The sequence below is a fragment of the Leiobunum rupestre genome, chromosome 7 (genome assembly GCF_980474605.1).
Source record: "Leiobunum rupestre chromosome 7, qqLeiRupe1.1.hap1, whole genome shotgun sequence".
In the NCBI taxonomy this organism is placed as follows: Eukaryota; Metazoa; Arthropoda; class Arachnida; order Opiliones; family Sclerosomatidae; genus Leiobunum; species Leiobunum rupestre.
Genome location: NC_143390.1, coordinates 58,721,866 through 58,748,235, shown reverse-complemented (window position 1 = coordinate 58,748,235; position 26,370 = coordinate 58,721,866).

Genomic DNA, 26,370 nt, shown 5'->3' with positions numbered 1-26,370 from the left:
GCAAACACAAAATCTTCCTTTAGACATCCGATTGACGTCACACTCGGATCTTTCCTTCGTCCGTAGGACGCCCCAAAATCCGCGGTTGACGTCGGTCGGCAGCATAGAAATCTCATAGGTAACTAGAATGCTGCCGCCTGCGGCCGAGCCTGTCGCCAGTTAATTTTGAACCTTCAGCCAATGAGAGGCCGTAGAGTGGTTCCGCCAAGGATGATAATAATCCTCCTTGGTTCCCCTACTATCGCGTGAGAGAGGTGACGTCATTCTCTCTGGTGACATAAAATTCTTGGCAGAACCACTCTTTGAGCTCTGATTATCGTCTGCCAAGGCGTTTGGTCCATTTGCCAGTTATACGGCAGTATTCTAGTTACCTATGAGATTTCTATGGCTTAATGTTTTCTATTAACCTGGCACCCCTGCAATTTTGCTTTCCACTTTTTCGTTTTATTATCGAGGACTCGTCTGCTCCTCGGAATCGTGACTGTGTTCGCGTACAGTGTCATAAATTATATAACCAATTATAATTAATCTAATAATTTCTAGTTTCTAGTCATCCAACTCTGTTGATTAAACTAAAGGGGAAAAGTAAAATAAAATCGTTATTTCGTGTAATAACGTACTGTTTTTCAGCTAATTATTCTATTACATATAAAGCAATGAAATGTATTAAGATAAATAGAAAATTATAAATATATAAATTATAGTTTAATATTGGTTACCTAGAAGGCGCTATGTATTAAATATCACTTTCTGAAGGCTAACAATGAAACTTGGGAAAATTTTGGTCAAAAAGGGAAGTTTTAAGTCCATGTGAGGGAAATTTCAATTTTGGCGACTTGACATCACTGTTGGTCGGACGATAACAGACGCCCAAATGTCCGGTTTGTCTAGAGCCTATGGACATCCCTGGCCTCTAGGACGATCCTAGGGATGTCAGCTGGATTTTTAATAGTTCATATGGGGTTTTATTTTGAATTAATTTTGCGCCAGCAACGACTTCTTAGGGACGTTAATTACTATTTAATGTTAATTTATTCACAGTAAATTTAAAATTTTCAGTGAAACTTTATTTAATAATTTAAAATATAAAATACATACAATTGTGAATTACAAAAAAAATATTGCACACCATACATATTTTCTGCTTTTTTAATTTTGAAAGCTATATATTCATTAATGCATTTCAATAAATTATCACTTTATAAATTTGAGCTTTAAGTGAACCCTTGACTGAGAGTGAAAAATAATAAAATGTAATGGGCCAAAGTGAACCACCCCAAAACATACTTTTGTAGTTACAATTTGACTAAATGAACTACTGCTTTATGAATTAGGACTTTATATGAACCCTTGAATGAGATTGAACAATAATATAACGTAAAAGCAAAATAATAAAAAGTTATGGCCAAAATGTACTTTGAAAGCAGCGAAACTTCCGTTCCTTTCAAAGACACCACCGCAAAACTTACTTTTGGAGTTACAATTTCACTAAATAAACTACTGCTTTATAAATTAGGGCTTTAAGTGAGCAATAATACAACCTAAAAGCAAAATAATAAAAAGTTATTGCCCAAATTTACTTTGAAAACAGTGATTGTTCCGCTACTTTTCAAGGAGACCACCGCAAAACTTACTTTTGGAGTTACAATTTCACTAAATAAACTACTGCTTTATAAATTAGGGCTTAAAGTGAACCCTTGAATGAGAGTGAACAATAATACAACCTAAAAGCAAAATAATAAAAAGTTATTGGCCAAAATGTACTTTGAAAACAGAGAATCATCCGTTCCTTTCAAAGCAGCTCAACCAAATAAAACATTAACTTTAATAAAAATGTTTAGTAATAGTACTATGTGATAGCTAACATTTAATATGTAAAAACGAATCGATCCAGAATGGTTAATTATTATATAAGAAAGTTGTAGAATTTAGCTATTACCGTAATTCAGAGATGGGGAAATCGCGATCCCTCTCGAATCTTGCACTCACCCTCAAGAGGGAAATTGCGAGAAAAAAGAAGTAGGTTTTTTTACCCTCTCCCTCTCTCTGTTGAGGACGGTAGTCGAAGAGTGAGTTTTCCCCCTCTTTTGGAACTCTTTTCGGCTTCCCTCCCGTGAAAGAGGGACACTCTCGAAACTCTCAACATTTGCCTCTTATTGTTAATCCAGCGCGCCTATGATGGCGGGAAATTCGAATTTCAATGAGCTTTTCTATCTTTAATGGGCGCGAAATTCGAATTTTTATTTATTTTTCTGCCTTTAAACAACGACGGGAAATGAATTATTGAGGTACATCTGAATATATTTATATTAGTGAAAATGTATGACTACATGAATATTTATATTTATCTTTATATTAAAATATATGACACTGAAAGATATCAGATACTGATATTCTATTTACTATTTTTAAATTATTATGATGATGGTGAGTATTATTATAATAATTATTATTATTTATATTCTATTACTATGTTACTTATGGCTTTACTCAATCGTGTTCATTAAAAACCACTTAATATAAAACTTCAATAATAATAATAATCAGCTAGGCTAATACCCAAGGCACCACCTTAGTCCTAAGTCATCAAGCGACTTTTGAGGCCATTATTTCAGGTGGCCGGGTTACAATGCGTAGGAGGGTGGTGGCAATAAATCTCAGGTGTAACACTTGTAACCATGTCCATGCAAGGTAGTAAAACGACTAGCAACTACACTCTAACTCTTGGTGATTTTAATTTTTAGTCGATAAGACTGTCGCGCGAGTATAATTTTTTTTATGATATCGGTGCTCGTTTCTTAATATTTCGGTGTATCGGAGATCACGTAATTTGACGCTCGCTGTCTGAAAAAAAAAACTTTCTCTTAACTTAAACAGTACAATGGACCATATTGTTTTAATTATTTTAATGGTTGTAATGCAAATTCTTGAAAGAAAAACGACAAGTTAGTATAAATTAATTTGTTTTTAAATCACAATGATATGACTCTTAATTTCAAATACCGTAATGTGTAAACCCATGGTTATAATTAAGCCGCGCATTAATCAAGAATGAAGACGCTGGAATATAATTAAAATCTTGCTTGTTTAAATCTGCGTTGCGCAATCAGGGTGACAAAGTAAAAAGGGTAAGTTATATTTTTGAATTTCATGTGTCTTGAATTCCTATTAAAGTAAGATAACGAAAACGCAAAGATTCACGTGTTTTTATTTACATTCTTGTCGTGAGCGAGATGACGTTTAGGTTCGAACACTGGGGATTGCGGGACACCAACTTGTTTAGTTCGTTTGAATAATCGAGAGAGAGAGAGAGAGAGAGAGAGAGAGAGAGTGAGTGAGTGAGTGAGCTATAACTTATATTTTTAATATTACATATCTTAATATTCTGAATTGTTAAACATTTTTTCTGAAGGATTTGGCTATAATAGAGCCACAGTGGCCTAACCAGACTTACGGTTGCCCAGAGCGGTATAAAAATTTGCGCCTACTCCCATGGAGCATTCAATTATAATATTAATATTTGACATAAATACATCTGAGGTCATTAAAATTTATAATGAATTTATTAATAACCCTTAAACATTTACATAAATTATAAATAAATAAAGATAAATCGAAATACTCATCGATATTCTCCATTTTTATTGAAATACTTGATAAACCTTAATATTAATTTAATTAATTAGTTATACGAACAGCTTTTAATAGATAAAAAATATTTATTTAAAAATTATTAATTTTTTAATTAAAAAATACGTGTAAAATTAGATTTATTTCGATAAACTAGGATTATGGAGAAAACAACGACTGGTTGTTTCCTCCCAATTTTACCCAACTGCCCGCCAATCAGTCGCGGGGAGCCGTAGACGAAAATACGTCAGCTAGGCTATTACCCAAAACATCTTGTGACTTGTAAGGCCGTTTAAGCAGTGGTTGGGTTATACTGCGTAGGAGGGTGGTGGCAGGCCCTTCAAGCCACGCGAGCTAACCGTCAGCTCCATTCACTTTTATTAACGTTAACCTTAGCCAGTTTTTATCTTAAAAGCACCTGCGTACCTCTTATAACGAGATAAAGCGCGAGTAAAACCCGGGCAAGTGTTCTCCAGACTTTCAGGCACCTTAATCAGAGGGCCACTTTTGTGTCAAAGCGAGAGAGGGAAGGAGCCCCAACCCCTTTTAGGTTGAGATTTGCTGATGAAATTCAGTCACCAAGGCACCTCATTGTGTATATTAACAAAACTTTGGGATTTTTTTCATGAACAGTTGAAAGCTGTATATTTTTGGGATTTGGAAGACTGGATGCGACGGGTTTTCTCCGAACCGTGTAATTGACGTTACGAATTTTTAAAAGGCATGATCCTCGTGACGTATTTTCGTCCCCGGCGCCTCGCGACATATTGGCGGCTGTGCAGTTAAATTGGAAGGATTAAAATCCTCCCTTCCACTTTTACACCATATTCTCTAATTAAAGATAATTTACTTAAAATGGCAGATTTTATGATACAATTCGGAACAAACAAGTCGCTTCTCTAGGTATTTGTTTTCTCCATAATCCTAGTTTATCGAAATAAATCCAATTTTACACGTATTTTTTAACTATTAATAGCTGTTCGTATAACTAATTCATTAAATTAAATTAATATTAACGTTTATAAAGGTCATATAAACAAATTAGTTAAAACCATATCGAACAACATCTATATAATTAAGAAAAATCGTGTTATATTTTTTTGCATTATATTATAAATATTGTTGTTGCGAAAGCGTATTACAAATAAAGCGCTTTCCGTTAAAATCTATTTAAACTTCTTGTAATTTTTATTTTGTACCTTAAATAATGTATGGCTTAACTCTAAAAAAATATAACTACCTGTTTTCGCGCCAAAAAAATAACTAGTGTACATTCTATTTCATATCATTATATTATTGTATTCCAAGCTTTTAAAGGTATTCATAAAATCACTTCTCAAGCAATTTTACTTCAATGGGATGCCGCGTGCCAAAGGATGGCTGTAAGGGGGATCTACCTGGGGCGTAAGAAGGGGTGGGGGAGCTTTCGACGGTTCTCAGGGTCCTGCATTGGGCAGATCTAATTGAGCCCGCAAACCAGAGATTAAGGTCTCCTTCCAAATTTTAAACTTTGATATTTTTCGTGTAATTAAATGCAGTTTTCATATTTTCGAATTCCAACGCATTATTTAACCTACTAACACCAATCACCAATTACCATCACCCAACTTCAAGACCATTTCCTTCATCTCAAGACCGCATCACCTAGCTATATACCCACTGTTTCAGTCCGATGGATATATATATATATATATATATATATATATATATATATATATATATATATATATATATATATATATATATATATAATTAGCTCTCCCACACCGCAACAATTATAAATATAAATTTATAAATATTATAAATCTATCATCGATTCACCCATCATCAAATGAATTTGTGTTTCTTATTTTTAATAATTGTTTCTTTTTTTACGTTACCTTTGACATTAGCTTATATTAACGTTTTTGACCACGCGGAATGAGCCAAGTGGCATTGTTTATATTTTGGTGGTCAGGGTTTGCTTTTTGTGAATTGCGGACGTAGTCACGACAGTGGCGTAGCCAGAGGGGAGCACAGATGGTACGTGCCCCTTCCGAAACTTATAGTTGTATGTACCAATTTGTTATTTCTTATTTTTTCTTTGCCTATTTCAGCAAAATATAATTACCAACATATAACGGCGACTAATATTATCAAATGTCCCGAAATAGTTCGATATAAATAACTGTGTAGGTTTTTCCCGTGTTCTTTCCGCAAAGCACCGATTAGCGCGTGTTTTCCCAAAGTTGAGACGCGTAGGCGCCAAGATCATCGCTTTATTGTATCAGGTCATTGAAAGAGAAGTGCAGAAGGCAGGGCCTCCTTTTTGTCGCCTTTGTAGCTTGACCAACTACACCTCGGAGTTCTCGACCTTCAGCGGGCGGGTGGGTCAAATATTGGGCCTGTAGACAATCCGGCGGCATCGAAGGTGGCCGTTTTCTATAGTTTTATCTAATTTTTTCTTTAGTTTCTCTTAGTTTTTTTCGGCGTTTCTTAGATTTTATTAAGTTTTGTTTACGTTCCGCTTAGTTTTTCTAATCTAAAATTTCGGAGACAAGTAAAATGTAAATATTTCCAATTTATTCTGTTAATTGTTTCCTCTTCGCAAGGTTTTCCAAAAAAAGTTTCCTTTCTCTTAGACAGTTTTATTATTTTTTTTTCTTTTTAACAAGAAAAATATTATTATTAATAATAATAATGACATATGAATTCCGTTAATGATTAATCTCTAAATTTCCTTCCTAGAGAAATTGCCATATATTTGAATCTTTTTAGCTTTATCTTTCTAGAAACGGACGCTAAAGGTTTAATTATAGATTAAATTTTTAAACGACTTAATTTTGAAAATTATAGGTCTTTGAATAGTAATGCTTTCAGTGGAAGTATTACAGCGTCTTCGACGCCGATCTCCAATGCAAAGGGGAAGGGTCGTTAGCAGCCAGCGCCAGGGGGGGGGGGGGGGGCAGGAGCCTCGAATACTGGTCCAAGATCCAGAAATGGTCAAAAAGTTTCAGCCGGAAGGGAAGTACGGTGGAAAAAGAGTAAAAATTTATTTTTCATACGTTGGTAGCTTTCCAAAGCCGTCTGTTTCCGTTGTTGGCTGCTGCAACATATGCAGCAGAGAAATAATTGGTAAATTTTCGTGCGCCTCGAACCTAGAACGGCACCTTGTAAGTACTTTTTTTCGCCTTTAAATTCGCTCTTGTTTTTAATATCCATCATTTTTTAAGGAAACACACCAAATATATTTGGAGAATGAGTCGGCCGAGGACCCCTATAAGATTAATCTTTTGGGGGATGTATCGACAACGTCGACCAAAAAAAATGGATCCAGCTACCCATGCTGTCACCTGTCCGGGCTTGTGGACGCTGGCGTAGGGCATTCTGATGATAGGCCTCCGCTGGTGTGGTTTCTTGATTTTACCGGTACAGCGGGCTATAAATTCTGACTACATGATGTCGGTATAATTTAATTAGATTTTCCTTATTTTCAGATCACCTGCGTTTGCGCGGACAACGCGTCCAACATCAGCAAAGCGGTGAATTTGTTGGACGTCGTTTCGGAGCCCTGGGAGTTTGGCTCATCCACGCCCTCTACTAGTTCAGATTCGCTCGAAATCAGCGATTTGGAATCGTCAATTTCCGACGACGACGACAGTAACGTTTTGGACGACGGCAAGTTTAATTTCCGACTCGCTAACCAAATAGACGTAGAGTTTTATATACGTTTTACCTTTTTTTATAGGATGGGATACTTTGAATCAAATTCTGATTCCGGTGACTTCACCCGCGTCGCCAACGTTATCCCAATTTTTGCGATGTTGCACGATACGTGGATCCGGGTACGGTGCATTTGCCACTCATTGCAGTTGGTCGTAAACAATTCCCTCAAAACCATTGTAAGAGCGGAAGTAATGGTAAAGAGAGTGAACGAGTGGGTGACGTTTTTTCATCGCTCCCCCAAATGGAGCGAAGTATTTCGGAGGAGGTCTCCAGGGGGCCTCGAAGTCAAAGGCATCGTTGTCAACGGATGGAATTCCATCTATATGGCCATGGAACGACTCGTGCAAGTAAGCACCATTTTCAAATCAATGGTGGTGATAGCCCTGGATGCTTTTTAATTTTTTTCCTTTGCTTTTTTTCCCTGTAGGATGGAATGCTGGCGGCTTTGAAGAGCACCTTCATTGAGGCAGGAGCTTTCGCAGAAAATTTGCCAAGTGCAGACCATCTCTTCCAGATGAAAGAGCTAATGAGTCTGTTAAAGCCAATTAAAATCGCCACCGACAATTTCCAGAAGCGGGAGCCCGTTGCTCATCTGGTAATAGGGACGCTTCTGGAGGTTTTCGACCAGATATCGGGGGCGAATGCGCCCTACTTCAATGATTTTCTCGAGGAACTGCTCTGCCGGTTGAAAACTCGCTTCTTCGAGGAAGTTGTTGATGCCCAATACGTAGTAGCGGCCTTGTTAGACCCTCGAGGGAAAACTGCGTTATTTTCTTGTAAGATAATTAAAAAGTCATATTTGTGTTCCACTCCCAGAAGTTAATTGAATTATGAAATTTTACAGTATCGAATGCCATGGACGATGGTTCTTCTTTAGGCATTTTTTGCTCACTTGAGGAGAAAGAGGCAATTCGACATCTGACGGAGTTTGCCGGCCGTTTAATGCCCGAGGAGGGTGAAGAAGAACGGGAGCAACAGCCTAACCCATCAGGTGGACTGTGGTCTAGGGTTCGAGCGGCCCGGACTTCCGAACAGCCAGGCCGTATTCAACAGCGGTCCTACAAGAGCGAAATCGCTAATTATTTGGAGGAGCCGTCGCAGCCTGAAGAGTGCGATATTCTATTTTTTGGAAGACATATAGGAAAAAGTACCCTCTTTTTTCCGAGCTGGCTAAGAGGGTACTGAGTATTCCTGCGGCCAGCGCCGACGTTGAACGAACTTTCTCGGTAGCGGGTTCCATTACACGCTACCGTAGAAATCGTATTTCTATGAAGAACGTGGGATACCTCCTTATATTGAAGGAGTGGGGCAATGTAGAATGAATTGCTGTAAGTGATGGTAAATTAGTATATCAGATGGCATAAATCGTATTAAGATTGTCTTACCTTTATAGGTGAACGGTGTCGGCAGATGAGGTGTGGTGTGGAGTACACACAAAAAAACGGTCCTTTTCAGGACCATTCTCATTTTGGAGAAAGTTCACCATAAAATGTATTGGTCAATAGAGTTGAAATAAGCTTACGATAAATCAAAAGTAACATAATTACAATAAGTATGAAAATTTGATTTACAAAGGAACTGATTTTCATAGTTATTGCGTAATTAAGATATTTTATCAGCACCGAGCCCCCTAGTGTCTTAAACACGTGAGACTTCCACCTGACCCGAAATATCTGGCTTCAAAGTCCCTCGCGATTTCAGGACGTACTCTCCGATATTAGGGTTAAATTCCCAATGAATATTATTCACTAAGGACAGTAAGTTTCGAGTCCAAGTCACAGCTTGAAGAGAGTATTAGTGTCGAAAAAGGTTCGGTTAGAAACTTAAGATTAAAGCAATAGGAAGTGTCATCCTTATTGTTATTATTTTACTTATGGTTATATACATAAATAACCATTTGTCGTCCGTAATATTGGTGCCTTTAATAAGTGGAGGCATTGGTGATGTAAAAACATTTTTCCATTAAGACAACACCCTTTAGCATTACATATTTTGTTAGACGTGTACAGGTCCCTATGCCTATGGGGATGCTGAGCGCCCCTAAATGAACAGTAGCCCCCGCCCAAGAACTGAATTATTGCCAAACACAGATTCGGTCGGTGGATATAGGCTCAGAGGTGTATCTTTACTCTGTTTAATTTATTTAAAAGAGTTTTTTGGAATATGTAATTTCAATTATCCATTTATTTTTTTCCATAAAGAGATAAATTTGATCTTGAAATCGGTTCTGCACCATTAAGTAATTTCGATGACAGGAAGCTCAAATTATAATTGTTAGCAGATATTAGGAGGGTAGTTAGTCTCGGGATAAACATTTTATGGAGATACAATCTGAGCCACTTATTTCCCCCCTACACCTATCATTATCTTTTGGGCTGAACATGAATAAACTTCCAGTAAGAAGTAAGGTAATAGAAGCAAAGGTAAGTATTAAATTTTTAACTTTGATGTAATTATCGGAAAATAAAAAATAAAAATATTTATTTCCCTTCGTGTTTCGTAATTCCATTATCAATAAGCCTATTCTTACAGAAAATTATTGCGCATTCATGTAAATAGCTCTGGGCTGAATATTCCTAAAAGGTACCGTTCAGCAAACGTAATTAAATATTAATAAACTTTGTAATTAAAATCTTAAAGTTTTTGTCCTTTTATTAGTATTTATTTGTATGTCCTGTTCCTAAAAACTCGAAAACGGCCAGATTTCCAACTAAACGCACCTAATTCCAAATACCTGAAATGGTTACTAATTCAATTTTAATTTACTCGACTTTGGACTTTCGCCTCTTTGCTTCCCTTATTTATTATTACGGCTGGTCTCGGCGGTATTTTCCTGGGCGAGTCCATGTTTAGTTTTCCCCCTTTCAGCCCCATCCTCCATTACGGATACACAAAGAGTGGATGCTAGACTCCCCGCTGGTTCCGACTTGCACCTCTTTACTTCCCATGTCTATTTTTCGGATCTAGTTTTTTTTAAATGTGGTCGCGCCGTTATTGGTTTTAAAACGTCGCCCGGTTTGTTTTCCTCTCTTGCGTTCCTTGCGCCCGTCCCGACCTTTAAACCTTATTAACGGGCTAGTATGAAATTCGAAGAAGGGGAGTTAGCGTGAAAGAAAGGGACTTCGTAGAAGGGGAGGTTTAGTTGTGATTTTTAAGTAGTTCAGGACTTTTTGCTACGTGTGTTGCGTTTTTGCTACAGCGTTTACCTTTCTTACGTACAAATCAGAACTAATTCAATAAGCTTAAGACCCCGGGCGAAGTCGGGTATTAAAGCTAGTTTAAATATATTCCTTTCTACGAGTGACTCCTAATTTCATAAACAATAAGCATATATTTCGTAAAATAATATGAAGGGGGAATTAGTAGAGCAGCGAGTCTGGTTACCCAATTAGTAAAAACAAAACCTCCAATGCTGCGGAAAGTTGTTTATATTACTTATTTTAAAATAATCATAATGAAAATAACGGCGACCAAGTTCGAAATACGCTTTTTAATATGAAATTTTGCAATCCAGCTTTGATTAATTTGGTTTAATAGCAAGTTATGGAACTGCTTTGCACACGATCAGGGGTTGCATGCCACCTCCCCCATTGGCTAAGCCACTGCTGTATTCAATTGCATATTAACTCAATAATCCAAATCTTTGATATGTTTAAAGCGGAAAAATAATTATAAATTCTAATTCCTCTCAATATAGAAATAAAAATTCACTAAATATATTTAAAAAATTAATATCCACGTCGAAAGCGCCTCCAGTGAGGTTTAAATTAATGTTCACTAATCTAAGTAATTTCTATTTTATTATTGTATAATTAGTTTGAAACCACGCCTCATAATGAAATTCTATTACTATATTTTTGGTGAAGTTCGGCCATTTGGATTTTTGCCTTGTTTAAAGGCAGAAAAATAAATAAAAATTCGAATTTCGCGCCCATTAAAGGTAGAAAAGCTCATTGAAATTCGAATTTCCCGCCATCATAGGCGCGCTGGATTAACAATAAGAGGCAAATGTTGAGAGTTTCGAGAGTGTCCCTCTTTCACGGGAGGGAAGCCGAGAAGAGTTCCAAAAGAGGGGGAAAACTCACTCTGCAGAGTGAACCGTAAAAAAGAGAGGGAGAGGGAAAGAGTCACTCTGAATTCCCTCTTTCGAGTTTCCCCCATCTCGTAACCGTATACGTACAGGGGTGCAAAGGCTTAAGTTTTTAAATGTTGATAACAATTAATTTACACAAGATTATGGTTATTTTATTTTTTTCAATAATTCTTTATGTATAATTAAATGTACCACAACCAAATTTATTTACAAAGAATACGTTAATTAACACTGAGAAGATTTAAAACTTTTAAGGCGGTACCGACCAAAAATTTTATTTTCAAACATGAACTTCCCAGCCGATAAGTAAAGCCGTCATGTCAAAAATGTTTCAATAAAGCAAAGCCTTCTGTAGGATTTTACCTACTGTCGAGTAAACCATGTAATGTATTGCGATTATGAAGTGTTCTATATTTTAAGTGGACAGTAATAACAAACTCGTTAAGCTATCGCTAGCCTCCCTAATAGTGAATCTTGGGCATGAAAATCGCTTAAAATTTAAAAGTGAACAAAAAAGCTCACGTTTTTTATAGCATTAATAGTGCTTTCAAAGTCTATGGAGAAGCATGTTGGCCCCTTATTAAGATTCCACTATCGTGGAATCTTAATAATATATATATATATATATAATATCCTTATTATGGATACCTGGTTTTTTGGGTAAATTTAGTGCTTACGTCAACAGTACCATGAACCTGTACAAAAAATTTGGTACCTCTAGGTTGTAAATTGCAGATTTTTAAAGCAAACTAACAAACAAAAATTCTTCTTTATATATAAGAATGGGGTACAGGCTGTGGGTGCTAAAATAGATGGTAATGTTGTCTCTATATGCTTATTTTAAAGATCCGTTTAAAGGCTATCACAAACAGATGCCCATTAAAAAATTGTAAAAGTTGAACTACAGACCATGATAAAAAAGTCGCTGCTAAATTGAATTGTTTGCCGAGTCAAGCATTGTAAAAGTTAGTTAAGATAACGCTCCGTATACGTCCTTACCCGTAGGCACTATAAATTTCTAATATTCTGGTGTCCAGTTAAAAATCGAGCCAGGGACTATTATCGATTTGGTAAAATTATATATTTATATAATTATTTTCCAAACTGCAAGTTTTTATTAGCTTTTTCGTCATAACAATTATTACTTAACTCCAAATCAAGTAATATTTTCGGTTCGCTTTCGTAATCTCCAATAAATTATTGCAAAGAACCATGAGAAATAAAAAATAAATAATTTTTGAATTTGACCATTAAACTACCAAATCGTACGTGCGTCTAGCGAAACGTAACAATGTGTCCGCGTTTTTCAATTTTTCACAATTATCGTCTATTAACGTTCGATCTAAACCGAATAGAACCGTATTATTACGAAATGTCAGTATTCGACCATCCAATAAAGAGAACACCGAGCAACCCTCCCTCTATAGGAAGGTCATCGGGAGTTTGCAATATATAGCAGAACACACAAGACCGGATTTTATGTTAACCATTACCACTTTAGCACGCTTTTCAAATAATCCCAGTTCGAAGCATTACGAATATCTTAATCGTGTTCTGCGAAATGTATGCGACACACGGCACTACAGATTGAACTATCACCATATTGAAAATTTTGCACGATTAATATTATCTGGACAGTGAAACATAGTATTGTAGCCCTCTCGTCCATGCAGTCCGAATACATAGCTCAGGTGGAGACAGCCAAGGAGACCCTCTATGTAAATCGCATCCTGAAACAGATGGAGCCGGTGCTCGTGCACAAGATTCCATTGCCTGTGATAATCAATCAGCAATCGTATTCGCAGAGAATAACATCGAGAACAATCGATCGAAACACATTGATCTAAGGGGGATAAACTGTCCACCCGCTACCAGCACCTCTTTCCACTAAAGTCAATCTCAAAAGTAGCAGGAAGGAGGGAGAGAGTAACCAAAATCTTATATTGTTTAAACGGGGAAAGCTATATCTGGGGCTCCTAATATTAAGGGGACTAACCAGTTCCCAAAACTATCTATTATACTTGGTATGACTATAAAGAAAATTATGACCAAAGCGTGGGGTGTGACAATTACATTATAAATTTGTTATTATTGACCCTGGTTGCCCTAATTCAATACGAATTAGGATGCTTAGGGCAGAGCCAACTATTGCGGCTCAAACTCCAAAAATTAAATATAGTGTACCGATATCCTTATGGTTAGTTGAGCATAATCATCGCGGTAAAATGTCTGAAGATAAAGAGGTAAATTTAAAATTTATTAATAGGTTATTCCTTTTACTAGTTTTATAGTTAAAAAAAATAAATTGCAAATTTTAAGATATAAGTAATTAAAGCTTAACTTTAATTTATGTAAACTTTGAAGGTTTATAGTTTTTTAACTTAAAGCTTTATAGCCTAGGATAATCAGTGGGCCTAATATAAGGAATAAAATTGAGAGTCAATTTTGTTTCTTTTGTAGCTTAAGGGGTTTTTGGTTGGAGATGACCAGGGTATTGTAGGTTACTCGTAGATAAAAATATAAGTGTATTATGGAACCCAGTAATATTAAGAAAATTAGTAGGTATCTGGTATTCGTAATTAGTAAGAACAGAACTAGAATTTTTGGGGAAAAACCCAATTATAGGGGGTAGTCTCGACACTTTATTTATTAATATAGTTTTGTTAAGTGAACTAATATTATGCTTATTTAAAAGATTTGATAAAATAGCTAAGGTGATTGTATATACTAGAAAATAAATTAAAAAGATTTTTAAGTTAAGTTTTAGTGCCACACTGTTAAAAATAACGACCAAAATTGGACTTTTAATTTATTTCAAACCATTTGGTTACTGAAAACGGTCTTATCATTTATTTTAGACCCATTTTACTCTTTCATGTTTAATACAATACCTTTTGGGGTATTGAAAGAGAACGAGCCCTAAGAATAAACCTTTTCCAGTCCTCGTGGTAAAGGTATAAAAATGTTATGTTCTAACATTCAGACCTTTTGAATACCCATTTAATTCCCTTAAACGAAGAAAAAAATGATATGGACCAATTTCGAGACTAGTATTTGAATACTACGTTATTTCTTTCTTAATATTTTCTTTAAAATAACATAATGCGAAGAAATTCCAATCACCAGGAATATTTAACTAAGGTTAAGTCTTTAAAAATTTGATAACAGATTTAAATATAGGGGATATTGATTATGGCGTCAAACTATTATAACCCAAATATCGGCACCACAGAATTCTTGCTACGTGTACATCAAAACTGAAAGTATTATATTATACTTTACGTGATCAACTCCCTTCGTTCAACGACTATTTCCCCCTAGCGAAAACCAGCTTAATCTGCCCATGTTAACTTTTGCCACGTTAGAACAATAAATGTATTTAGCCATCTTACACTCTCTAAGAGTGACGGGACCCAAAAATGTAGTGTGAGAGATAAAAATGAAAAATTTATTTATATTTATACAGATCTGATAATAAGCATAGAAGAGGCTACTCCCCGAACAAAGAAATATTTTATAGCTGCTTCTGAGCTGCTAATATTAACCTTATTATTAATTAATGGAATACGCCCCATTTAATTTATTTCGAGTCCAAATCAGACTAAAAATCAGGATGTTGCTCTCAGTGAGATTTTTGGCCCTAAAAGCTTAGTTTAGCTTACTTTTAAGTTTTTGTGTTGTTGCACGGTGCCCTTTGGAGACACAGTAGATAATTGTATTATTAAACTTAATTTTCTTTTTTTTTCCCAACATGAAAAAGGAAAAATTGAGTTTTCCTACTGTTATATATGTTACTAGCTGAGAAGCCCGGGCCCCAGCCGTGTTTTCAGCTAGTTGAGTAAATTTGAGTTTAGAAAACGGAAACAAAATGCACTTTACTTAAAATATGCAAATTAAATTATATTTAAATAGTAAATAGGCATTTTTTTGAATTGCAAACGTTAAATAGTGCCATATTAACATATATTTGATTTATTTGATTAGTTTAAGATGTAATTATGATAAAGCGTTTTTGTACACAATATGTTTAGTTTTTCCGTTTGAAGTAAGTATGTACAGGTTATTTGCAGCTCCAACTCTTGAGCACGCCACATAAAGCATGGGTTTTATAAATTAATTCCCGCAGTTTTAAGTGACTGTCCTTGAGCTTTATTAATTGTCATTGCGAAGCTAAGATTGACTGGAAAGTGCAGGCGTTGAAAATCAAATGGCACATTGGTTGGTAATATGGGTATGCGTGGAATAAATACGGCCCGGGCAAAACTGTCTGCGTGACACAGATAGGGAGGGGGGCTGATGAAAGAGAACGAACGCCAGAGAAAAGGGTCGAAGGTCGTGCCATGCAGTAGCTATGTGAGGCAATTAGAGCCAGAGAAAGATAAACCCCCGTGGCTCTTAACAGCGTGAGGTCAGGGGTTTCGGCCTCGCGGTCACCGGTTATTGGTCCCGTGGTCAAAAACTACGAAGGTTAGCAATCTCAAGACGCCCCTAAAACCTGACGGCAGGGGCCACAATGCCATAAACCAAATTTCTTGCGAATCGTACAATTACCTTGGGCGTGTATAGAAGGTAACAAACCAGTATATATATATATATATATTGGTTTGTTACCTTCTATAGGGACATGGCAGTGCTACGTCACGGTTTTTTTTAATAGTTTTTATCGTGGGGAGAAAAATAATACCACAATGGCGGCCATGGCCAAAGCTACGGAGTGCCAAGTCTCTATTGTTAAGTGATTCAGTTAATAATTCCCTAAAAGAATACCTGTTTTGTTTGGGTTATTGGATAGATTAATTTAAGCTAAAATCTTTTATAGTTACTTTAAGGTTTATTTGTTTTTTTGATAAATCTTGGGGTAGAAAAATTATTTATGATATAGATTAAAGTGAATTGGCCAGCTAAAAGCGTGCCAGCCGCTGCGGTTATACGTGAGGTTTATATAAAGTTTGTTTATGCGCATTTTGACTCCACGCCCACTATTTTCTCTTAAGTTTTCAAGGCTTCCAAATTCAGTGAATGGGATATTCAGTTTAAGATTGTATTTTTTATGACTTTTCTTACGGTGCATAGATCGACATTGTGATATCTACGATTAAAGCCTTTTAAGGTATCAATTTGCCATAAAGTAATGGAAAAAATAATTTTATCAAATTTAAAATTTTTCATATTATCTTTTGTAAACAGTTTACCTAAATTATTCATAATGTCAGCTGGTAAAACGTTTTTGTCTGAAATATCCACATTATCTTTGGCATATTGGCAACTAATTAAAAGTAGACACTCTGCTTTGTCAGTGACAATAGGAATATTTTTACCCCATCTATAATACTCAGTCAAACTTTCTACGTAATGTCGCCAAAAATATTCTTACACTTCTTGGTTTTCATTTTCATGCAAAAATGATGGATTGTTTTGAGTTCGGTATTTCGCATTGCAACTATTTCCAAAAAGAAACTTCCCACTTGGATAGACATACAGGATATTTTTTGTTCCTAGTTTCATCTTCAAAAGAGACTTTTAATAAGCGTTAAGCTAATGTAAGGGCTTCAGTTTGACCCCATATTGGAAATGTATCACCTTCACAGATGGCAAATTGCTGAATAACATCTTTCAGAGGCCCTTTAACTAGATAGGATACATTGTAATAAGAAAAATGCGAATTTTCTGAGTCATTAACAATATTTTTAAAAGCGATATTTTAATAAAAAACCTCTCGCATTTCAATTTCTTCTACATCAACTTCCAAGCTTTTGCAATTAGTAAGCTTTAAGTGGCAGTTAAGTTGTTATTTGATAAAAGATTGAATGTTACAAGGAAAATTAAAAAGAAAGTGTATGTAGAGTATTTCATGTTTATGCTGATCTTTATGCTTTATTTTTATTCTTTACTATTATTATTTGTATGACCACGGCCAACTTCGATAATGCTCTATAGCGCGTGATCAAAGTTGGCTATGGTTATGACTAAAAATTTTGTATTTTTTTTAAAAAAAGATAAGAAAAAGTTTTCTTTTTGTAATTTTTTGACTGTGCTCCCAGTCTGATGATGCCGCATCTTTTCAAAAACCTTGAACCTTGGGTATAAAGAAAGCCAGATGGCGTGGTAACACGGTTCTCGTCCAATCCGTGACCGTTTTCGGTAGAGTTTGAGTTGAGCATGCTGTATGATTTTCCCACTAAAATTGTTACCAAAGCTTGTTGTGAATCATTTTGACGGAAGAGTTTTTTCGGGAGAAGGGCAGTATCGAACAGCCTTGAAGTCTCTGACTGAAAGGTTTTTAATGCCGAATTGAAAATGGAATCTGGGTAGGAGCAACGGTAAGCAACATTTTCGAATATATTTAATGTTTTTCTTTACGAGCGCTATGATTTACTACCTTAATAAGTTTTGGTACTTTCAGTGCCACGCGTCCCTTAACAGACGAGGCCTATAAAACCTCATGGGGAAATGGTTCTGTGTAGCTTTCCTCATGGTCGCCATTTTGGGTATTGTTGACCTTGCACTACGTCAGACTCCTTATAGTTAACATAAGTAAACGTATTACACCAATGTTTTAGAACTTCGGTTTCCAATCCTGGTTTTATGAAAAGGGTATAAGCATCAAAACGTCCACATAATTATCTTACCAACCATTATAATTTTCGCTGTGAGCAGAGTGTCACATGAACCAAATCCACTATTTTGAACTTTTCCGCTTTTTATTAGGGTCTGTTGAGAAGCACTTAACCGAGCTGTCGAAGTTTATAGTTGGCAGTGGTTAGCATTCATGCCTCACAGTTAGAGGATACCATAATTGATTCCAGCTTTCGGTACTGAGTGAAAACCTGAGAACCACTCTTCCTACGTTGAGATTTTAAGAAAGGACTTTTTCTTCGGTTCTCTATATTCTGTTTTCTTTAAAACTTGCAGAGGTTTTAAAGCAATAGTTAGGGTTGGGACTGAGGGGCTAAAAAATAAAAACGTAATAATACCTAAGGCACCATCTTAGGCCTAAGTTATCGAGCGACTTTTAAAGCCTTTAATTCAAGTGGCCTGTACACCGATTACGTGTTCTCAACACTGATAAAGGTACAGACACAAAATATTACGCGTAATCTCATTTGGACAGTCAAAGGTACGGGCTTGTACACCGATTACGCGGAGTGATTTACCCCTCGGTTGGGACACAAGTAGTTAGCTATGAAAGGGTTATCCTACTAGGATCAATTATTACATTCAACCTTAGGATCAATTGTAGTATTTAACCTGACCTAAGGATCAAATATTCTATTTAACCCTAGGATCAAGATCAGCACCATACACACTCAATGAGAGTAAGTAATATCATGAGCACTCCATCTCCTGGTAAGAAATAAATTATATGAATTAACCTAAGTTATTTAATTATTTGAAAATTTTAAATTTAGAAACTTGGTGTGGATATATTTTAGTACGTGATAATTCGCTAATAGAGCTCTGTGGGCTAATGGGGGAAAATGTCAATAGTAAAGATTTAAAAAAACTTTTTAGGGGTGAAATATATTGAATTTTAATTTCCTTTTTTAGAGACACTCGACAGCCATGGGGATCGTTTTTTAGGCAAAGGAACAATAGAAACCACAATTCTGTTCTTAAAGAAAATTTTCCGGAAGCGAGTTTTTTTTGAGGAAGGATAATACGAGATATAAATTGAAGTGATATTTTCCAGCTCTTCCTATCTTGCCAGAAAAGATTTTTCCATTTTTGTTAGGAGCAACGAAGTGTAGCACGCAGTATTTTCCAAATTGTATTTTTTCTTAGAGAAAAGTATCCAATTAGACAGGGTTGGCATTTTTTTAAATTTGAATTTTTATATTTAAAGCTATAAATGACTTTTTCCAAAGTCTTTGCTATGGATAATTTGCTTCTATAAGCTCTAAATTTTTTAAATTAAATCTTAATTAAATTTAATTTATTTTAATATATGTTTAATATTTCAGTTTAGTTAGACCTTGTTTTATATCTTAATTGATTAACACAAATTTTTTGAAATTTTTCTATTTCTCCATGGGTGTTTAAATAAAAAATCTTCAAGGAAATCGCCCAGAAGTAATATATCAAAGCCAGGACCTGCAAGTTACTGGTTGCTGACATAATGGAAACTTTTCACCTGTAAACAGAACGGCGTGTTTTTGCTAAGGATTAAGAAGTCCAAAAAATGCTACCTGGTTAAAAAACAGTTATTGCATAAAGTACAGCTGAAAAGTTTCCATTATTTCAACAAGTACTTCATAAACAGTAGCTTTCAGGTCCTGGCAATACTACTTCTAGGCGATTTCCTTGAAGATATTTTATTAAAGCGTCTATTGAAATAACATTGTGATTTGTAAATTCATGATTTTAAAGCAAAATATCTTATTCATTTAATCAATATGTAAACAAAGTTTTATAATAAGTGGAATACTTTGCACTCATTTACTATTGGCCCAAAATGAAAAACTGGCCTTTTATTTAAATTAAATGTTTTTAATTTTTTAAGAATAAAAAAGGAATACAATATGTCATCAATTGTGATGTCATTTCACAACTTGAAACATTTTCTGGAAAATGTTACTGGTAGAGTAGTGATCCTCACTCCCCTTCCACCACCTTTGATAAATCAGTTTTTTTTAACAAATTCTTCGCAATTGAACCGCAAATTTCCTTAACTATTCAGTTTCAAATATCCGCGTGGTTAAAACAACCGATACTCTAACCAAAAATGAAATAGAGAAGCATTACGGTATTTTATTATTATTATGGTTAGTGCCTTTAGTGTTTTTATATTTGGCCGAACTACGTTTATTATTAAACGTAAAGAAAATTGACTAAAGTGAGAATGTCAATGATAATCGAAATTCACCAATATCATGTACGGAGATGCCACAAAAGTGGAATGGGAGACGTGGTTAAAAGATTTCTCCGCTTAAAGTTATCGACATTAACTTTCAGGCTGCGAAAGAGAATGGCAGCTCTTAAGAAATGAACTGCAAGGTATATGAATCTCGGAAACATATTCGCAGTAAAGAAGAGCTGCATTTTTAGTGTGTTGACAGTAAAGATTTTATGTTCGGCTAAACGAGGTAATGCTGAAAACGCTAATGGCTACATTTTTTGACTTACCTGAATATGTCTCTGCTGCGACTTTGACGGATAAGCTGCGTTTGATGAATTGCGAAGTTAAGGGGGCAGTTGTTTTGGAGCAGGGTTTTATTGCGGGATCAGAGTGGTTCAAGTTGGACTTCCCGACGAGTTGTCCTCGCTGCCATACAGTATTCGTCTTGCTGATTCCATGGGATTTGACAAATGACGCATGAGTTTCATTCTAGAGTTTGTAACAAGTGCTTGGCTACCGGTTATTTGTATGAACAATGTCCGGATTTTCATTGTCACAAGTGTGGGAAACAAGGCCACGTTATCGGCGTTGCCCTGACTGGGAGGAGGTGGCTAGTCTTCGGGCCAGGGAGGGTGCTTGACATGTCGCTAATCAGGAGGGTTAGGAAGATGTGGTTGTCGCTGCCAATACTGCCTCTAAGGTGGTGGGGTCAGACCTGGCTGTTGCCGTCTTGCCAGTGGGCCCACCTGTCGAGGAGGGGGAACCGCAGTCTTTACGCAGTGTCCGTCCGATGGATATTGAGAACGATCTTTCAACGTTGGTGCAGGTCATTGGCGCTGGGAAACGTCCGAAGTCTCCGTCAACCTGGAAGTGATGAAGATCCTCCGAAGATAGGTCGAGTTTCTTTGTCTGACTCGGCTCCCCTCTACGGTTCTGAGCGTCTCAGCCACCCTGGTAAACTGTCAGAGAACTTGCAAGGTGTGTTGACTGATTCGGGTCCGGTAGTTAAGAATGGTGGTAAGCTATTAGATACGTCTTCACAGGAATCCCATGCGCGAGTACTGTATTTTTTACGGGATAAATAGAGCTTATTCTCGTCGCTTTGATCGAGCGAATTTGCTCTTTCGTCGTTCGGCGTTAAGAAGTTTGGCCTTTCTTGATGACGCTTCCCGTAATTAGATTCAAATCTTAGAGTTATCTATGAAAGCTCTTGACTAACATGCCCTTTACGGGGCCTTGGTGCGTTCAGGTGCCCGAGATTTGGATGAAGGGGAACGTCCAACTAGCTATTTTTACGCCTCGAAAAGTATCGTCAGTAACAACGTCATATGTCTTCTTTGCTTTTGTCGGATGGTGCTACGCTTACCGATCCTCAGGATGTTAGAGGCGACGTTTTTCGGTATTATTCTTATTTATATAGTAGAGGTTCGTCTTCTCCTTCCGCCACTCGTTTACTCGCCGACCTTATCAGGGGGTCGGGTGGACGAGGCCAGTTGTCAGTCGTGTGATGCCCAAATAATTTGGGACGAAGTGCTGGCATCTTTGAAATCGATTGGCAGGGGAAAGGCTCCCAGTCCTGACGGTTTTACGGTTGATTTTACCGATGTTTTTCTCCACCTAATTATCGAATGCGAGTCCCGGAACTCTTTGTCTGACACTATGAAGGAAGGAATGGTTTTTTTAATGCCTAAGGCTGGAGACGTACGATTGTTAAGAAAATTGGCTGGGTATTACGCTGTTAAATGTTGACCGTAATATTTTGGCAAAAATCTTCTGTAAGAGGTTATCTTTGTTGATGGCCGCGATTACATCGTCATGTCAGACTGGGGCCGTTGCTGGACGTTCTATTGCCGAAACGCCACGCTTTTTGGCGCATACGATGTCTTTATTGCATGGGTGGAATGAGCCCGGAGTTATTTTACAATTTAATCTAACTAAGGCTTTCGACCGTATAGAATGGCCACATTTGTTTTCAATTTTGGAGTCGTATGGTTTCGGCCGGTGGTTCTTAAGTTGGAAGATTTTGCTTAATATTGCGCCTCCTCGGGGGCCGAAGTCAATCTCTCGAAGAGTTCGGGAATTTTGCTGGGAAGTTTACGCGATTCCGCTGATGCTTTGTTCGATGGAATTGCTATTGCAACGAGCCCACTAAGGTGTTGGGTATTTACAAGGACACGAGCCAACCAGGATTCTCAGCGTGAATTGGCTGGGGTGCTTAGAGAAAGGTCGCAGCCTAACTACTCTTGGTATAGTGCTCATTATCAATGTTCTGGCGGCCTCTGTTTTATGGCACGTTTTGGATGTTTTCTCGCTACATGAAGGGATTGCATCATCAATTTAAATATCTCAATCTGCAGTTTATGTGGTCTATTGCTCCACATGGCCTCTCTTTTGCCACGCTTACGCGTCGAAGGGACGATGGCGGATAGGGCCTGGTTGATATCGCCCGTAAGGATAGGGCTTTTCGGTTAAAGGAGTGCTTTTCATTATTACGGGGCTCCGCGTCCAATTATGAAGTGACAATTGCGTCAGAATTATTTAACTGGTATGGCAATGGACTGAACTATGGCCTTACTATTTTTCGGGTACGGTTCATTAAGTCGTTAAGTGTATTCTTACCTCGACGTTATTCTTCGATGTTGACGTTCTGGCACGAGTTCCTCCGGGTTCGGGCTTGGCTTATTGAGAGTTTGCGCAATATTTATCACGAACCTTTATTATACAACACCCAGTTTCCCAGTCACAATGTATCTCTCGCTTAATAGCGTGTTTTGGCTAAGGCGGGTCTGGTCCTTCTCAAGGACGTTTGTTACGAATTCGTTCCGAGCTTCCTTTCGCGGGTTGCCATTTCTTTTTTTTAATGATTCGTTGGGTGTTACCACAAATCACTTTCCGTTGATTGTTGGGAACATTTTGGACTTGATTCCAGACGAATGGTGTCGTTCCATTGCTGATCCATTTTACCCTAGGAAGTGTGGGCATGAGCGGCTTCAAATACTAGTCTATTTATCTTGCTTTGGATGATTTAGTGACGTGGCGAGGAGCGCTGGCGGTGTTGGTTTGGTGGTCCGATGGGCAGGGTGAAATTCAAAAAGCTATCGAATTCGTATTCTGGTCCCAGGAGTTCCAATTTAAATGTTCTTCCCGCGGCATCGCCTTTTTCCGGGAGAAGTCACATCTTCTGCTACATGCCTTTTATGGAATACGCAACCTGAAACGACAGAACTCGTATCTGGCGTACCCTGTTACGGGCCGTTGGTGGAACTGGTTCTTTTGCAACATTCCTGAGCAATGACGTCGACGGGGGAGAGAGCCTCCCCGTAGAAATACGAAGATAAGGGCTAAGCCACGCGAGCAGCAAGAGTAAGCTAAAAACTTAATTTAAAGCGCCCTAGCATAAGCGAAAAGAACTCAATAAGCTATCCTGTTCATTTATAATAAAAAAACTAGGAACATTCAGGAACTAAAAAAAAACTCACGACAGAAGGAAAAGCGGCGTGGCTGCTTCTTTTGGAATTTTGAGCCACAAAAAGCTGTTTATGCTTCATCTTGACTATAGACTATTTTCACTTCGCTTACTAGACAGGCGTCTCGGTACAACACACCTGTTAGAACACTGGACAAGCTTCTGATCAGCTCCACTAATCGTCATGTAAGATAGTTGATCTATTTTATCCAAAACTGTTTAAAACGCTTGAAAATTGCTAAATCGGGACCAGATGAGGTAGACTCTGTTGCTTCTTTAAATGCACTAGACAGAACAATTTCCAATATGTGATGACGGCGTGCTCTATACAATAAATCCTTTTGTTCCAAAAGAACACAAACTCCGTTTCTACGACCTGTAATAGAGGAGGTTGTATTAAAGCACATTGCTTTGACTTGGTCAATTATATTCCATTCTTTTAGTAAAGTTGCGACTGTAGCTGCCTGTGGCTCTCCGGTACCCGATTCCAGCTTAGGAACGGCTTAAAACTAATAAACTCTCAAGTCCTGAAACTATTACTGGCAGACGATCAACTTTTTCATTTCCTGTCAGATCTGGAAGTAGCTTACCATCCCAGTGTACAACGAGTGAGTCAGATATCTGAAATTCTTCTTCTAGTTTTAAGGCCTCTTTTTCATGCCCTGAGCTGTAGCCGCTAATAGAAATGTAGCTTTTCTGTCACTATCCAATGCTGATGCTACTAATGGCGTGATAATATTTGCACGTGCTCTCTTAGGTTGGCTGACTGATGTCGATGGTTTTTCAGCTTGATTTGTTGGTTCACTGTCTATTCATGTAGTACTACAAATACTACCTTCACTATCATTACTCGCATCCAATGTTAATCGTTTCAATCATTACACTTCATCTTATACTCCTCTGCACTCCATTTTCGTTGATCTTTCCTAAACTCCTGTTCAGCCAAAACTTTTTTAACTTGACCAAGGTAAAAACGACGTCCTTTCTCTCTCTGGGCGATCAAAAAGTCCTTGTCTTCTGGAATTTTTATCATATCAAGAGCGTTTACATGAGCGATGTCGAAAAGGTTATCGAGCTCATCTACAAATGTTTTCTCGTGGTTTTGCTGAGCATGAGTTCTTCTATAACAGGTTTTTTTCAGTTTTACTTTTCATGAAGCTGTTCAATTTTTTTCATGCAGTCTTGTTGTTGTCTTATTGGAAATCGAGCTTTATCCAAAAATATGAAGCTGTTCCATTTTTTTCATGCAGTCTTGTTGTTGTCTTATTGGAAATCGAGCTTTATCCAAAAATACGGCAGCTTCTTTTATAACAGTACGCGAACTTTCCCGTATGGTCCTTTTTAAGGTTTCATGTTGATGAAGAAATACACTAACGTCGTAAGTATTTGTTTGTTTGAAAGTAACTAACAGCCCCGAATAAAACTCTTCTAACCCAATAAGCCACAAACGTTTGGTTTTCCATGTAGCAGACGCCATGACTAAATATATACTTTTTCTGTCTTTCTTTATAAAAAGAGAAATAAAGCCAAACAAACTATAAAAAGTCCGAGTGCAGTTTTGCAAACGAAAATAAATAAATAAACACTATAAAATTCAATTGCAAAGAGCTACCTCTAAAATTTGCTTCATGTTGATGAAACTTTGTAAAAAGTAGTTTATTACATACCATAACCAAATAATGGTGTCAGACCAAAAGATTTCAAAAGTTAAAAATTAAGGACCACCTAATTATTATGCTATATATATCACTATGTTCAACCGTTCAAATTTGCGGAAAGACCGACGACTCGAGTCATATGCTTTGGGGTTTCTGGTGACACTGACCTTGAACCCTTAGACCACGTTTTGTATGTAGTTTTCGGAAAACAAACAAAGTTTCAATTTGAAAAGACTTTTTTTGAAATAAAATAAGAGCTCACGAAACTTTGGTTAATTGCAGGGTTCCTTCTCTCATAATTCCAATGCTTATAGAGTTGCGAAAAGTCAAGCTTTAAAGATGACGTATTTCGACAGCGACCCTTTTCGGACGATTTGTAAAATATTAGATATTGTACCTTTTCAAGGCGTAATAAGAGATATTGCCTATTTCAAATTTCTAGTGATATATTGGTTGCCCACAAAAATTCATTTGTAACGCTCTTATTGCGAAACTAATCTAGAATGATCGCAGATTAGTATCGACGACACTGGGAGCCCTGTGAGGAAATTGGAAAGAAATAGTACCAAAAGTGGGAATATTTTCTTGTACGAGGCCACAGTAAATGATCCGAATACCGAAAAACTGTATGCAGTGACCCAAATGCTAAGCGTAGCACACGATTCTAGGAAATAGTTACGGACATGTCTTCTGCTCTTTTAAACGCAGTTGCCAGGGTCTTCGGAATTGCACGTTTTCTAACCGACATCTCATGCGTAGCCAACGTTCTCTTTCACAGTGCTTTTTACGGTGTGATGTGGCACACACCGTAAAATTGATCTCGGGGTGGAAATCTTTGCAACTAAAAGGCATTGTCGGTAGAGTGAGAACTGGCAATTTTTATCTACGCGCTATGGGGCAGGCGATTCTGTGCCTGAGTATTAAAGAACTGAGATTTTTTCTTGCATTAATAACGGTTTCACTGAGCGAAACCGGATTAATT